This window comes from Notothenia rossii, assembly GCF_949606895.1.
Source record: "Notothenia rossii genome assembly, chromosome: 3".
NCBI classification, from domain to species: domain Eukaryota; kingdom Metazoa; phylum Chordata; class Actinopteri; order Perciformes; family Nototheniidae; genus Notothenia; species Notothenia rossii.
In genome coordinates, this window is record NC_136901.1 from 63,231,712 (window position 1) to 63,249,123 (window position 17,412).

Below are 17,412 nucleotides of genomic sequence, written 5' to 3' on the forward strand. Positions count from 1 at the left end.
ATTACATGTCTCTTATTTAGCACAGAATATGATCCTATCCGTGACATATTGATCTTAACAAATATCGGCTATATCAGATACCTGTAGATCTATCAGCTATTTATTTCACATGAGTTCCACTGTGGCAGCTTTTTAATCACGGCTCCCCTGGGGGATCCATGATCCATTGCAGCTGGTTTCATTATAATTACATTTATTTATCAAGGGGGCTATCAAGTCCTGCGGGGGGTTTTCCTTTTCAGCAGGGGCCCAACCCATGCAGATCACGGACCCCTATCCGTGACATATGAATCTTAACAAATATCCGCTATAGAGAACCGCAGTGAAGCGTCGTAAAACCTGGAAGTAAGTTAGCATTTTTAGCACTTCCGGTTCCTTCCTCAAAAAGCAATGCATTTTTTCCATAGGGTTTTGGAAAATAGCTCGAAATAAGGTCTGTGTTGACACAAATTTAAGAGGTAAATCACGATTTGTTCTACGAAATTAAATACATCAGCAGTGACCCCACTGGGGATTTTTGAAGAGTTTACGTGTCTGAAAAACGATGGTTGTTACCGAATGGCTGAATAGGACTACATAAATTGTCGAGGCCGTTGTACGTCATAACGCCGAACACGTAAACACTCCCGCTAAATTTATTTCCCCCTGTGTTCTGCTTGAAAGCAAGTACCTGCCTATCTTTAGTATCTGTATATCTATATCTGACCATTATAATCTGTATTTTTGAAATTGTCGTTTTTAACACCGTAGTTTTACAAATGATAGAATAATTAATTACCAGTGTTTTCCAATTTTACTCGGCAGTTCGTTTCGTTAGCTAACGTTAGCTAAAGCTAGCGCTACTAGTTAGCTACGCAATGGTTTGTTGCTTTGCTCCGGGTTGCAGCCACAGGTCTTCGCATGAAACGTGCTTGTTCTATCGTTTCCCGGCCAATGTTTTCCACTGGAGAGTCTGGATTCGTGCCATGAGGTAAGCTGACGTTACATTTTTGTCCATGTCACGGTGAAGTGTAAATAATGGGTAGTGACTGTATCGCCGTTTTAGAGAGGGCGCTGCTGAAAAGACCGCAACATAAGTAAAGATAATGAATACATCCTATTAAAACCTGTGTGGCTTATATGATAAGTCTAATTAGTACAAGCAGCATAACGTTTCACCATGTAACTAAAGATTGTAGTCAGGGAAATCAGTTTGACATATTGAACTAATAACAAATCACCTCTGGCTGGCAGAGAACTCTCTGCTCCATAGCTTCTCTTGGAAGTAAAATCACATGTATATTTTACATTTATATTCAATTTAATATTCCATCCCTCACATACTTTTGTATATATAATAACCAGTGGCGGGCCGTGCATTTCACACCTAGGCCTTTAGTGATGTCCTACACAGTCCTACCTGAATTATTCCACCTCTTAATACCATCATTATGACGCCATGGCTCTAGAAACTATACATTTAGACAGAAACGCAGTATAACCGGGCGTTGCATCACCTTAACATAGTCAAGTACAACAGAGTTATATTAATATTTCCGAAGCATTTATAATCAATATATCCGCATTTACAATTAAGAGTGTTAAACTACCAGCTTTAAGATCGCTTGGATACGGTCAAAACTTAAAAATAAAAGGGGCTTTTAAGGCATTAGTCTACAAAGTTTTATTAAGTCCACCAAACCAAGTTTGTTCACTAAACAGCGCATTGTCGCACCCAAAGCAGTTTCATTTAAGAAACGTGACGATAAAGACACAAACTATTCACTGAAAATAAAAGAAAACAAACAAATAATTTGCATTTGTTCATGAGGATATATTTGCGACAGTGGTGAAAGTGTATTCCTAGCACTGAATGTCCACTTTGATAAAGGTTAAACCAAAACAATTCAACAAGTCTCCTTGAGTACTTTTACTGCACAGCTGAGCCAGTGCGCCACACACATCTCTATATCTCTTGCAGAAGCATCAAACATTTATTTTTTATATATTTTTTATTTTAATTACATATATATTAATTCGTTAATATTGATTTAATATTAACGACATAAAATGACAAAAATATATTAAAATAAAAAATAAAATGCTTTGTACTCACCAAAACAACTGATTATTTGAATACAAAATCCATCCTCCTTTCTTTCCTCAAGAAGACTTCAATGACTCTGTTGTACAGTTTATCTGTGCGTTTCAGTTCCACCAATAAGTCATTTTCTATAGACATGAAGGCTAATGATGAAAGCCTAGTCTGTCCAGTAGAATTTCTGGCATAAGTTTTAATTCGCTTTAAGGCCGAGAATGACCGCTCGACAGAAGCAGTGGACACAGGGATAGTCACTGCCACACATGCCAATGTGTAAAGCTGCCCCATGCTCTCACTCAGATTTTTCTGCTTAAGGAAATCAAGGAGATCAATGGGACTTTTCCCTTCAAAATCAGTCATGGCATACATTACAGTCAGTTCTGTTTTTAGCCGGGACAGATCGAACAGTGTTCCGTGACTCTGTGTTAATTTGGCTAAGGCTGTATGCGGGAATTTTTTCCGGTAGGTCTGAAAGTGCTGGGGGTCCAGGAGGGAGAGAAACATTAATTTTTCGTGGTCTTGAAACCTACTCCGTATCTGGCAAAGAATGTTGTCCAGAATATTGCTGTGGAGTTGTTGGTAGTATGCGCGAAGGTCTCCTTGTGCTGTACGTGGGCCTCTGCGTGCGCTCGGACCACTTGAGATGCGCGCTGTGTCCTCGTAGATCTGACGAAACTGGCACCTCTCTCGCTCAATTGTGTCACAAAACTCGTTCACCCTTGTCAGACAGAATTGTACATCCAATGTTTGTTTCTGTAGTATTCCAAAGAGCACATCTGAATGCTTAAAAATCCCATTGAATGTTTCAAGCAAAAAACAAAACTCAAAATCATCCAGATGTGCATTAAATCCATCAGCGCTAAGCATAGTATCCCCATCATACTCCTCATGATGTTCCAGTACGTGGTCAAACACCTCCTTTAGGGAAACTCTCTTCTCAAAGACTGCATTGACCAATCTCGATGTATATTGCTACCGCGTTGGTGCAACATTAGGAAGACGACGCTTGCAAATGTCATCCAGCAGTTGCGTGCGCTTAGGGGATCTGGAGAAAAATGCTGCAAGGCCATTGAGGCTGGCAAAAAAGACCTTGCATTCTTTAAGCTTTGAGGCCCCTTGAGTCAGTACTAAATTTAGTCGATGTGCATAGCAGTGAATGAATAAGGCCATAGGTGCCCTCTCCTTAACTTTAGCCTGCACCCCGTTTAGTCCAGATGCCGCTGCGCCATCATAACACTGTGCCACAACTTTATCCAGACTACATTCATATTCCTCCATGAAACGGAAAATAAGAGCGGCAATGTCATCAGCTCGCTTGCCGCTTGTAACATCTTCAAATCTGACAAACCGCTCCTTGACACCTGTGTCCGTCACATAATGCAGGACAAGTGCCAGTTGTGCTACATTACCCACGTCTGTCGTTTCGTCCACCATAACAGCGACAAAGGGTGCTTTTTTAATCTCCATTTTGATCTCTTCTCCCATCACTTCAGCAATAGCATAAATCAGGTCGTTTTGTATTTTGCCTGACGTCCCAGTAAACACTGTTTGTGGACAGGTGGTAATGCAAGTCTGTGTTGTTCTCAGCAAGCAAAGAAAGAAGCTCCACGTAGTTTCCTCTGTTTCTGGACTCGGCGCGTTCATCGTGTCCCCTAAATGAAAGTTCCTGTTTACCCAAAAACAGGACACAATCATTCAGTCTTTTCAATATTTCCCTATTTTTGTTCACCCTTTCGTTGTGGAGCTCCGTTTCCCGGCGCACTTGTTCGTTGAGCTGTAGATCCACTCGGGTGTCCCCAAAGGTTTTCAAAAGCACCATTGCTTGTAAGTGCCCAGCCGTGCTTTGGTGTCTCGTTGCTGCCTTGGTTAGACAACTCAAGTTTGCAAATCCAGTGTGGCTCCAAACACCAAATCGATCAGTTGCAAATAGCAGGCATTCCCAGCAGTACAATTTGCAGTGCCTCTCGGAGGCTGTGAGCCAGGGGTACCGCTCGTAGTTAGTGATTTGAAAGTGGCGGACAAACCCTTTCCCCCGCTGTGATAGGCTCGCTAGCGTCGGGGTTGGCCGTTCTCTTCTCACGATGTCTAGCTTTTCTTGAAAAGTTCGTCTTGAAAATGGCGTTGTAATTATATCTGCGACCAAATCGATCTCTTCTCCTCCTTCAGCCATTGTGGGTTGAAAAAAAACAGCTTGTAGAAATCTACACAAATTGGCTCGTTCAAATTCAAGTTCAGTTTGCTAGCTCTACATAGCTCTGCCTCTCAATAGTGCGTATCCAATCAAAAGACGTGCACGTGCTAACGTCATCGTACGCCTGCTAGCTGGCCCGTTGTCGCCAACTCAAAATCTGATTGGTTAACGCCACAGTTTTGTTTCCGTTCACTTTAATCTACAGGCGCCCGCACTGTTGATTCTGAAGGCCTAAGGGCAGATTTCTTGGACCCTGGCAACACATTATGGCTGAAATATGATTGGATAAAAGCTCTAACATAAAGGCCAACCCTCCAAATCTCGTTCTGAGGCTGGAAGCAGCGCAACCAAGAGGAAAGCTATGAAATGAAGAGAATAGACTACAGCGAATAATTTAATACATATTTGTGGAAAAAATATATCTTAATTTATATTCTGATGATGTTTAGGCCAGCAGAGAAGGCCTTGCTGGCCCTGACGGCCCACCACTGATAATAACTTATATTTTGTTTTTCTTGTTATGCTGCTGCAACACAAAAATTTCCCAAATTGGGATCAATACAGTAATATCTTATCTTAATTAAGAAATATAACTATTATAATTAGTGTAGCAGCTGACACCTATTTTTAATATGGACTAATCTACCATTTATTTATTTAGTTCAATTTTCATCTATAAAAATGTCAAAATAGTGAAAATGTTCACGAGACTTATCAAAGTGCAAGGTTATATCTTTAGATTTTTTGTTTTAGCCTATGTACGGTATGTCTTAATGCTCTTACAGTATATGTGACGGTGTGACTTCCATGAAACTAATATTTTATATCTTCCCAACAGACGAGCTGACACCTAACACTAACCTAAACCTAACACTCTAACAACCACAACATTGCAAAGGCGAGTAAATGTAAATTAAAAACAATTCACAATTTTTTTATTTCTTCTTCCTTGCAGTGAGGTGAAGCTGACCTTGCACTTGGTGCCAGTAAGGATGTTCCTCACACAGGCTGAATGTTTCTCCTTCCTTACTGACACAGAAGCCCTTGATTTGCAATGCTTCACTAATTGTCATTTCCCTGGCTCTGTAGGGACACTTTACCTCCAGCATAGCGGAAGACCCTACCAGACCATCTGGAGATGCCCCCAACAATCCTGATAGGGAGAGCCACAAATCTGACTCATGGACCTGCATCTAAGTTGCAGTGGTGAACGCCCTGACGCCCTCACATTCATTCATAGTCCCCCACTGTACAGACAAAATACCATAAAGGGCCTGTTGTTGCCCTAGCACCCTGGCAATAAAGGAAGCAGTCACACGCTTTGACCTCAGGACAGCTCCAAAGTTGCTGGCAGTCAACCTTCCTTTCCTGAACAAATGCCAGTTTGGGTTGGTTCGCTGACCAGTGGTAGCCACCTGAATTGCCCTCTGTTGCTCTTCAGACAATGCCATGCTTGCCACAATTGCCTCAGGTCCCAGAAGCCCAACAGATTTGATAATTTCAGGAACAGTAAGTGTTTCCAAGCTGCAGAGCCTCTTCTGGCTCGGGGGAGAGAAGCCAAGAAATTCCTGAGAACCTGCCCCCGAGTCTGTCCCTCAGCCAGTCACGATCTTCGGAGGTAGGCTCTCTTGTCAGCGGGTTAAATTAGTTATTGGTTTCAACAGTCACATTAAAACAGTTACTAAATCAGCTTACTATCACCTAAAGAACATATCTAGGATTAAAAGACTAAAGTCACAGCAGGATTTGGAAAAACGTGTCCATGCTTTTATCTTCAGTAGACTGGACTACTGCAATAGTGTCTTCACAGGTCTCACTAAAAAATCTATTAGAAAGCTGCAGCTGATTCAGAACACTGCTGCTCGAGTTCTCACTAACACTAAGAAAGAGGATCACATCGCTCCAGTTCTGAAGTCTTTACACTGGCTTCCTGTGGGTCAAAGAATAGATTTCAAAATACTGCTGCTGTTTATAAACAGTGATGCAAATTAGTCGCTTTTCGGCGCCTCCCGCTTTTTTAACGCTGCTTTGGGTGACTTGTGTAATTCGTGGAGAACCGAAGAGTTTTCGTTTTTTTTTTGGGGGGGGGGGGGGGTCCGTCAGTCCGTCCGTTAGTCCATCCGACTGACGGACAACTTCTCACTTCAAAAAAGAAGAAGAAATCTAGATCGCAAAATAATTAAACAACCTAGTGCCTGTTTTTCCTGGCCAAGGACAGGTTCCTTGAACACAACACGAGCGTAACGTGTCTTCACGTGGTTATTTCTAGTCTGAAAGGAGAGTAGACTAGACTAGAGTGCTTACGGAGAGCACCGGAACGATGCTCCAGCTCTTCAAATATTGCAGTACCCATAAGGAGCCGTACACATGCTGCAGTGTTTGCGTGGTTGTGTCTTTAGTTGTAAGCACAGTGGCGATCTGTTGTTATTAGCATCTGATTAGCTAGCTATGCTAACGAATTTAAAGAGCTTTTCTACAACCAGGTGGAAGAGAGCAATCTCCTGAGAGGCTCAAATAACCTCAGCTCAGTGAGGTTAAGGCACACCTTGATATGATCATTATAATTATTAATGAGACATTAGACTAAATGAAAAACAGGTATAAAATACTATATGACAGTAACAAAAAAGTGGTTAACAATAACAAGAATAGAGTTTAAAAGGGGAGTGATTTGTAAAATATCCAAAAAGAAAAATCTGCTTACAGTTCTGTTTCAAATGGGTGTTGAAAGATGTACCCATAGATCTCCTCATGTTGCTCTCAAAGTGCACCAGATTGATGCTTTTAACTTCAATATTTAAAAAAAAATCTTCCCGGGGGAGCATGCCCCCGGACCCTCCTAGAGGAGGTTAGGTCCCCCCAACTTAAATCATGTTAACATGGATACTAAATACATTTGCACACATCTTGTGTCCATATCTTTCTGTTTTGGAGGTCATTCCACATTGTGCGCATGCATGCGCGAGTCATGGTAAAATATCTGGATTAAGAGGTTGCTTTTTCTTTGCACAGCATGAAAGAAAGGCCAAATGAATTGGCTGTTATTTTAGTTTTTTTAAGAAGAGGTTGAGTTCAATCATTTGTACGGCCCTCGGAGGATTTTGTAAAAATTGAAAGGAAAAAGGTTCCCCACCCCTTCTGTAAATAATAATAAAAATCCTTGATTTATAACATCTGTCTCCTATTGATCTGAGTATATTATAAAAAATAGCCAGTTAATTGAAGCATTATAGCACAGGCCTTTGTCAGATGGTATATTACGCTGTTTTTTTCCTGCTTCGAATAGTTCTCTCTTTTTTCACCATACCTGTATTTGCATCACTGATAAAGCACTGAATGGTTTAGGACCAAAATGCATTTCTGACCTCCTGCTAAATGATGAACCATCCAGATCACTCAGGTCTTCAGGGACTGGTCAGCTTTCTGTCCCTAGAGTCAGAACTAAACATGGTAAAGCAGCGTACAGTTATTATGCTCCAAATATCTGGAACAAACTCCCAGAAACCTACAGGTCCGCTGCAACTTTTACTACTTTTAAATCCAGGCTGAAGACTTTTCTTTTTGTCGCTGCTTTTAATTGAACTATTCATATCTTAGACTGCACTGTAACTTTTATCCATGTATTTTTTATTTTAATGTTTATTTTATTAACTTTTATTTTTAATGCCATTTTCTTAATGTCTTTCATTTTTTGTAAAGCACTTTGAATTGCCTTGTGTTGAAAAGTGCTATATAAATAAACTTGCCTTGCCTTGCCTAATAAAGATTTCATGTGACACATACAATTGATTTGTTGATGGGAATTAATGTGAATAAATTAACTCTAGGTTAACGGTACTCTTGCTATCACTCCTCACCGACACTATAAACCTTGTCCCTCATGCTAGCCCTGACAACTCCAGTAAGCACACCTTCATCTAGGCTGCACTGTTACGTGTCCTGACTTGTAGTGGTTCTCTCCTCTATCTACACTCTTGTCATCTTTGTAAAACGATATCAGACTGGTAATTGACACAGCCATGACTTCTAGTTAAATTCAGTGTGGCTAAAATGAAAAGCTTTGTTAAAATATGCAAGCACGCGAAAGTCCAATTCAGCTTTATTGTCACAAATTCTACATGTGTTATACATACACAGACTAGATTTATGATTCAAAAATTATAAAAGTAGGGTTGACATGTGGAGATTATCCGGCTGAACAAAACGTGATCCCTCTCTTAAATGTGTGTCAACCACAGACCTTATTTCAAGCTATTTTCCAAAATTCTATGGAGAATTTGCATTGGTTTTTCGCAAAGGAACCGGAAGAAGTTTACTTCCGGGTTTTACGACGCGTCACTGCGGTTCTCTATATCAGATACCTGTAAATCAGGGGTCGGCAACCTTTTTGATATGAAGTGCCATTTAAATAAAAATTTATTGTTATCAGCGCGACAATCGAGAATTACGGGGGGGGGTTGAGGAGCTTGACGCTCGTCAACTATCAGCCGGAGGGCGGGGGGAGCCTCGCTGCGGGGAAGCAGTGTGTGGACCTGTCAACGAAACTTACACATTTACCACATTTAAATAATTGGTTTAAACGGCATAATAATAAGGACAATCGTCCGTTCTGTGATTCTCCAGAACACACATGTTATGATATTAGGGTCATGCGGAGTGAGATGAGATCGCTGTCCCTTTAAGAGAGAGAGAGAGGTGTGGCTTGTGCATGTGTGTGTGTGGATGGCAGAGCGACAGTGAGGGGGGAACGTGTGTATGTTTCTGGAAGTGAAACGAGGCAGCAGAAAAACAGAGGTCTGTGATGTATTTTGTGAAACAGAAGAACAGCTAAATAAATGCAACGGCCTCCCAAGAAGAGCTCGCCTCTCTCCAGTCATTTAAGCTAAAGTGGGTTATTGAACCTTGTTGCTGCTGCCCTCCTCGACTACGGTCTGGGAGCCGACAGGAAAGTTCAACACACAGATGGCCAGTCCGCCCCTTTGTAGCATATTATTTCGATGAGCAGATCGCCACTGGGCTTTCAAGTAAAGACACAGCCAGGCAAAAACGGCGGCATTTGTACAGCTCCTTATGGGTAGGCCTACAGCAATTTGTGAAGTGCTTTCCTCTGTGGTAAAACGATCAGCACTGCACCACGGAGGAAAGCGGCAGAAAGTCAGCGGGGCTGCGTTGCGTATGGCTTCCTTCTGCAGGTAGACGCGCTCTGGCGGCGGTCTCGTTCAGGATCCGAAAATACAATTTAAATATTATTGCACACTTATTCCACTTATTCCTAGTGTGCCACTGGTTACGGTTCTGCGTGCCAATGCTGGCACGCGTGCCAGGGGTTGCCGACCCCTGCTGTAGATCTATCAGCTATTTATTTCACATGAGTTCCACTGTGGCAGCTTTTTAATCATGGCTCCCCCTGGTGGATCCATGATCCATTGCAGCTGGTTTCATTATAATTACATTTATTTATCAAGGGGGCGTATGTAGTCCTGCGGGGGGGGGGTTTCCCTTTCAGCAGGGGCCCACCCTGTGCAGATCACGGACCTGCACGGGTAGGCGTCTGAAATCAGGCGCGACATCTGTATATAGGCATTTTTTCCTAACAAATGTTTTTTGCGCTGATCAGGGGGGCTGAATTTTTTTTTCAAAAGTGGTACATTATAGAAAAAAGTATAAAGTAGCACAAAATCAATGAAGGAAAAGTACAAGTACAGCAGTAATCTAATTAAAATATATACATAGTGTTCCGGTCACCTGTTTTTTTATTACAGGAGAGACATTACATTACATTTAGCTGACGCTTTTATCCAAAGCGACTCACAATTACCAATTACAGGGACATTCTCCCTGGAGTAACTAAGGGCTAAGTGCCTTACTCAAAGGCACACTAGTGGTGGTGTTCCTGGCAGGATTTGAACTCACAACCTTCCGATCTTCAGCCCACCTCACTATCCATTAAACCACCACTATTCCCAGACATTGGATTTAAAACATTTTATACTGTAGGTTTGCAACAATAAATTGTGTGCATTATGACCAGTGTTGGGACTAGCACGTTACAAAGTAACACGATTACTTTTTTGCGGTAACTAATAGCGTTACTAGTTACCTATCCCCATTAGGTAACGCCGTTATAGTTACTGTGATTTAAATGGGTGCGTTACTGCGTTACATTATGTGATCCAACTGAACCGAATCTCCATGCAGATGTAATTTACAGCTGAATACAGCGATGTCCTCTCACAGCACCATGGAAAAGTTAAAGTAACCAGAGAGGAGTGATGATTGGTTAACTCGGGGTAACATTTCAGGGTAAGCCAATCAGAGACAGAGTTGGGCGGGTCTTTTTTTATGGGGAAAATACACAGCCACACAAACACTTGCTAACACACACACATACACGGCAACGCTCACCACCAGCACACACACACACAATAGCAGATGCAAGTATCAGCGAGAGCAGCAGCACATTTGCAACTTGGAAATATAACCACTATTTTCAATTTGTGGGGATAAAGGACGCAACAAATATTACGGTAACATGTAAACTGTGTGCAGGACAGAAAGCATTGTCCACATCGAAAAACAGCAATGCCAATCTCCTGAAGCACCTAAGTAATGTACATGGGGCTATAAAACTAGTCGCCAAAGACCCCACCGTCTCAACCACCGGCAGTGACCCAGATGGAGCAACACCATCTAAACAGCCAAAAAACGATTTTTTAAAATCGCCACATGTCACCCAGAGTCAACTAAACAGATTGATTGCCAGGTATGTTGTTGAGGACATGCTGCCCATCGCAAGGGTCGAGTCTGTTGCCTTCAGAGAACTAGTCAGCAAAATACCAGTTTCATTTTCAATTTTATTGTTATTATTTTTAAAGTAAAGTAAAGTAACTTGTTACAAGTTACTTTTATAATTTAGTAACTAATAAAGTAACTAGTTACTTTTTGTAGAGCAGTAACTATAACTATTACTAGTTACTTTTTAAAAGTAACTTGCCCAACACTGATTATGACTGATATAAAACACCAATAAAGATGTGAAGAAATACCAGAGATGATAAAACTAGTAAATTATTTGAAGATACAGTATCTTGAATTTAGGGTGAAGATAAGCTTACTCTTAATGCTGGGTTAGACAGCTCTTTTTGTGTACAGGGTTCCTGCAGGTTTGGCCAACTCAAATGTAAGACTTTTTAAGACCTTTTTAAGACCACTTTGAATAGAATTTAAGACCAATTTCACGGCAAGAAAGTATGAAGGAAAATTGCTATGAAAGAAGAAATACGTCCCATAATTACTTACAAAGTAAATGTATTCATGTTCAACATGAGAACAATGACTGAACATAACAGCATAATAGTACAGAACTGTGTTAGCGTGTTAGACAAAAAGTATGCGTGTGTGTGTGTGTGTGTGTGTGCGCGTGTGCGTGTGAGGGCTGTGCAATTAATCATATTTTAATCGCAATTACGATTTTGGCCTGCCACAATTACGAAAACAACATAATCGAAAAAAACGATTATTTTGCTTTGCTAGGTTGTGACAGTCCACTAGATAGAACATATTTGATCTAATTAATTTTAGTCTAATTTGTTTTTATTTATCATATTTATACATGTTTAGTAGCTTGTGGAAGTGCTTTCCAAAATATGTGTTGATCTTGTTTATGGGTATTTATTATTTTGATATTATTTATTTAAATGTATCATTTATTTAATTTATTTTGTGTTTGTTTTTCAGTTGAATTATACGTTCAGGGTAATCAACAGTTAAAAAGATAATGTTCAAATTATTATTTGTTTTAAAGTTCAATAAATGGGTGTTTTCAAAGTCAATGAATAATCGTATTTAATAATCGTGATATCAATTATTGAACAAAATAATCGTGATCATAATTTTTGCCATAATCGAGCAGCCCTAGTGTGTGTGTGTGTGTGTGTGTGTGTGTGTGTGTGTGTGTGTGTGTGTGTGTGTGTGTGTGTGTGTGTGTGTGTGTGTGTGTGTGTGTGTGTGTGTGTGTGTGAGAGTGAGAGAGTGAGAGAGTGACAAGAGCTATATTCAGAGCTCTGCTGCCTTGGCTACAATCTTTCATCGTTGCTGTTGTATGATTGGTGTTTAGCTATGGTATTTAGCGTCTACAGCACCTCCGCTTTTAGGGTTGACGTAGACCCAAATGTCGCCCGGAGGCCCCCCGGTGTTGTTGCGGGAGCAGCTACACTAGCTAACGCTGTACTAGCTAACGCTACATTAGCAAAACAAACACTAATTTATTTTGCAAAAGGTGCAGCGGGCTTCAAACACGTTCCCTCCACTGGTTTCAACCAAGCAGTAAATTTGATGTTTTCCAACCAAATACGGTTGAACTGACACTTCCCCATATTAATTTGTAAGTAGATTAGAAGATACATGAGTTTCTGACTGCCGCTAGCTGAAGCTTGGTTGCTAGGTTATTAGCTGGGTGTTCTCCAATAAGGGGCCGGGAGTTAGTGATTACTGGTTCCATATCTGAACCGGAGTGGTGGTTTGTTACTGGACTTCTGTGCTAGTCATGGATTGGCCATAACAAACACCATGTTCGAACATAAGGATGCTCATAAGTGTACGTGGTACCAGAGGACCTTAGGCAGAAGGTCCATGATCGATTTTGTTATCGTATCATCGGACCTGAGGCCGTATGTTTTGGACACTCGGGTAAAGAGAGGGGCGGAGTTGTCAACTGATCACCATCTGGTGGTGAGTTGGGTCGAGTGGCGGGGGAAGCCTCTGGATAGACCTGGTAAGCCCAAACGTGTAGTTTGGGCGAACTGGGAACGTCTGGAGGAGGCCCAAGTTCAGGAGGCCTTCAACTCACACCTCCGGCGGAGCTTTTCAGGCATTCCTGTGGAGATTAGGGAAATTGAATCAGAGTGGTCGATGTTCAAAGCCTCTATTGCCGAAGCCGCGGCAGGGAGCTGTGGTCTCAAGGTCTTAGGTGCCTCAAGGGGCGGTAACCCTTGAACCTCCTGGTGGACACCGGTGGTCAGGGAAGCCGTCCGACTGAAGAAGGAGGCCTTCGTGGATTTGTCATCCCGGGGGACTCCCGAGGCAGTTGCAAGGTACCGACAGGCCCGAAGGGCAGCAGCCTCAGCCGTGGCCGAGGCAAAGCAGCGGGTGTGGGAGAAGTTCGGAGAAGACATGGAAAATGACTTTCGGGCGGCACCAAAGTTGTTCTGGAAAACTGTCCGACACCTCAGGAGGGGGAAGCAGGGAACCATCCAAGCTGTGCACAGTAAGGATGGGACGTTGTTGACCTCAACTGATGGAGTGTTGGAAGGAAAACTTTGAGGAACTCCTGAACCCGACAACTCCGCCCTCTATGTTAGAGGCAGAGCTGGAGTATGACGGGGGATCAACACCAATCTCCCGGGGGTAGGTCACTGAGGTTGTCAAACAACTCCACAGTGGCAAAGCCCCGGGGGTGGATGAGATCCGACCAGAAATGCTGAAGGCTCTGGGTGTTGAGGGACTGTCATGGTTGACACGTCTCATCAACGTTGCGTGGAAGTCGGAAACAGTACCGAAGGAGTGGCAGACCGGGGTGGTGGTTCCCCTTTTCAAAAAGTGGGAACAGAGGGTGTGTGCCAATCACAGAGGCATCACACTACTCAGCCTGCCCGGGAAAGTTTACTCGAGGTACTCGAAAGGAGGGTCAGGCCGATTGTCGAACCTCAGATTGAGGAGGAACAATGCGGATTCCGTCCTGGTCGTGGAACGACGGATCAGCTTTTTACGCTCGCAAGGATCCTGGAGGGGGCCTGGGAGTACGCTTATCCGGTCTACATGTGTTTTGTAGACTTGGAGAAGGCGTATGACCGAGTTCCCAGGGAGTTACTGTGGGAGGTGCTGCGGGAGTATGGAGTTGAGGGGGTCTCTACTCAGGGCCATCCAATCTCTGTACTCCCAAAGCGAGAGCTGGGTCCGGGTCCTCGGCAGTAAGTCGGACCCATTTCCGGTGAGGGTTGGCCTCCGCCAGGGCTGTGCTTTGTCACCAATCCTGTTTGTAATATACATGGATCGGATTCCGAGGCGTAGTCGCGGGGGAGGGGGTCTGCAGTTCGGTGGACTAAGGATTGCACCATTGCTTATTGCAGATGATGTGGTTCTAATGGCTTCATCGGTCTGCGACCTTCAGCACTCACTGGATCAGTTCGCAACCGAGTGTGAAGCGGCTGGGATGAGGATCAGCACCTCCAAATCTGAGGCCATGGTTCTCAGCAGGAAACCAATGGACTGTCCACTCCAAGTAGGGAATGAGTCCTTACCCCAAGTGAAGGATTACAAGTATCTCGGGGTCTTGTTCTCGAGTGAGGGAACAATGGAGCATGAGATGGGTCGGAGAATCGGAGCAGCGGGAGCGGTACTGCAGTCGCTTTACCGCACCGTTGTGACGAAAAGAGAGCTGAGCCAGAAGGCAAAGCTCTCTGTCTACCGCGCCATTTTCGTTCCTACCCTCACCTATGGTCATGAAGGATGGGTCATGACCGAAAGAACGAGATTGCGGATACAAGCGGCCGAGACGGGTTTTCTCCGCAGGTTGGCTGGTGTCTCCCTTAAGGATAAGGTGAGAAGTTCGGTCATCCGGGAGGGACTCGGAGTTGAACCGCTCCTCCTTCGCGTTGAAAGGAGCCAGTTGAGGTGGTTCGGGCACCTAGTTAGGATGCCACCTGGGCGCCTCCCTAGGGAGGTGTTCCAGGCACGTCCAGCTGGGAAGAGACCAAGGGGTAGACCTAGGACCAGGTGGAGGGATTATATCTCTTCGCTGGCCTGGGAGCGCCTTGGGATCCCCCAGTCAGAGCTGGTTGATGTGGCCAGGGAAAAAAAGTTTGGGGCTCTCTACTGGAACTGCTACCCCTGCGACCTGACCACGGATAAGCGGGAGAAGATGGATGGATGGATGGATGGTTCCATGTTGATTTAATTCAATACAAATTGTTGGGGGTAACTGAAAGGCTATTACCGTACTGGTTACTTTGCAGCCCGGACATTTCCCCCAAAACAGATTTAGACGCTATCGCAACACAGAAGTACCTTTCAAATCCGATCATTTTTAAGACCTTCTAAATCATATTTAAGACCTTTCTTATTTTGTTGGTCATATTTAAGACCTTTTTAAGGTCTTAAATTCAGATTATCAAATTTAAGACTTTTTAAGACCCTGTGGGAACCCTGTGTGTACAATTATATATTTAACCTTTAAACATATTATAATTGTCCGAGTCGGAGAACTTGACTTCTGCACCTTCTCTGTTCTGTTCTCAGGAGAATTAATCACAGGTCATTTCAGAGAGAGGCTGCTCCTCTATTGGCTGTTACTGGGAAAGACTCTGTTTTTATGTTTTGGTATTTCCTGGTTTCTTTTGTTTTGAGTGGATCAGCGGTAAAACCCGCAATGGACTTTTTTGAGTTGCCTTTGAGGGCCTATGGACTGGATTTAATTTATGTTGGGGTTGTAACCAACTGGACACTTTGCTAAAGCAGATTGAACTGGATATATTGACTCTTGTCACCCACACACTGATCATATTGTTTTACTTTCCCCATGAAATATATCTGACTAAAATAACGTTACTATTATATTTCTACCAAACTCACCACACACATCAATAGTCTCCTGTTGGTCATACTACAGCAGAGAGTTTGGAAGAATATGGTTTGGTATAATTTTGGTGAATATTTATACTGTATAATAGTAACGTTATTGAAGATGATGCCATGTTTATTGAAGATTTTAAATTATAAATATTCACCAAAATTATTCAAAAGCACATTCTTCCAAACTCTCTGCTGTAGTATGACCAACAGGAGACTATTGATGTGTGTAGTGAGTTTGGTAGAAATATACTGTATAAATTTGAAGTGATTGAATATTATTGTATTCTGTTTTTTCGGAGTTGCACTTTGCAGACGGTCCCTGAGCACTCGTTTCTTCTCCGGCTGCGGATAGAGACCAATGTAATGTGTCCAGTTTGGAGGACAGCACGTATTGGCTTTTTAAAAAAAATCAAAATGTGATTGTAGTTTGTTGTCAACCTTACCACGGTACTTAGGAGACTTACTTTGTGTCTGAACAACGTTTTGTTCATGAGTGATCGATCCGTAAAATCTGAAACCAACTTTACTCAACTCGTGAGGAGCTGTCAAACTCGACCCTAACGCCGCTTACAGCCGGCCAACTAAAAGTTGCTTTCCGTTCACGTTGTCATTATTAGACTCCTTTGCTTCTTTGCTTGTGAATCCAAAAGCTGCGAAGCATGGCTGTTTTCGTTTTGCCATATTTTTTATCACAAAGCCAGAGTTAAAAAAATATCAATATGAACATTTCAAATACCGCGCTGGCATCGCCACCGTGACCATAGGAACGTAAGTAGCGTAAAGAATGCAGCGCCACCACGTACAAATGGCAACACCCAGAAATATTCACAAATGTAAAACAAATATTCAGAAACTGTAATAAACAATAACTATTATTTATTTCAAGAACTTTTATTTACAGAAACTCAACATTTCTAATCTGTGTGACACAAATATGCACGATTGTTTTGGGCTCCCCCTATTTATCTCAAAGTCGGCCCTCAGGGGAGCTCCCTCCCTCTTCGGGGGAGCCAAGCTTCCCATGGCTCCCCCCCATTTCGAACAGTGGGCACAGATGAGCTCTGCCTCACCTCAGAATGTGTCACCCCACAGAAACTGGCTGGAAAGCGGGCCCCAAGCGCATGCCTGTTACCATCTCACTGTAGGTCACCAATGTAATGTTTGTAGATCCCTTTATTAAATGTATCCTCGCCATCCATTGTCTCTAAATAACTTATTTAACATATATATGATATTAGGCTCGCTGGTCTCATCATATAACGGCAGTGAAAAAAGCAGCAGGAGAGGCAGCCATAACCTCTGCCGCACTGAAGGGGGCGCACGTGAGCCCACAGGTTCTTGTTGCTACTGTTATTCTACGCAGAGACGGTAGACACAAACAACAAACTAGACTTTTGAAACTACAGGAAGATAAGGAGGACTTTTACAAAAGACTAATATAGATTGTTGTCCAGAAGGAGAGCATGGACTTAATCTTCAAGTCAAGGTAAGACCACAATTTTAATGAAAATGG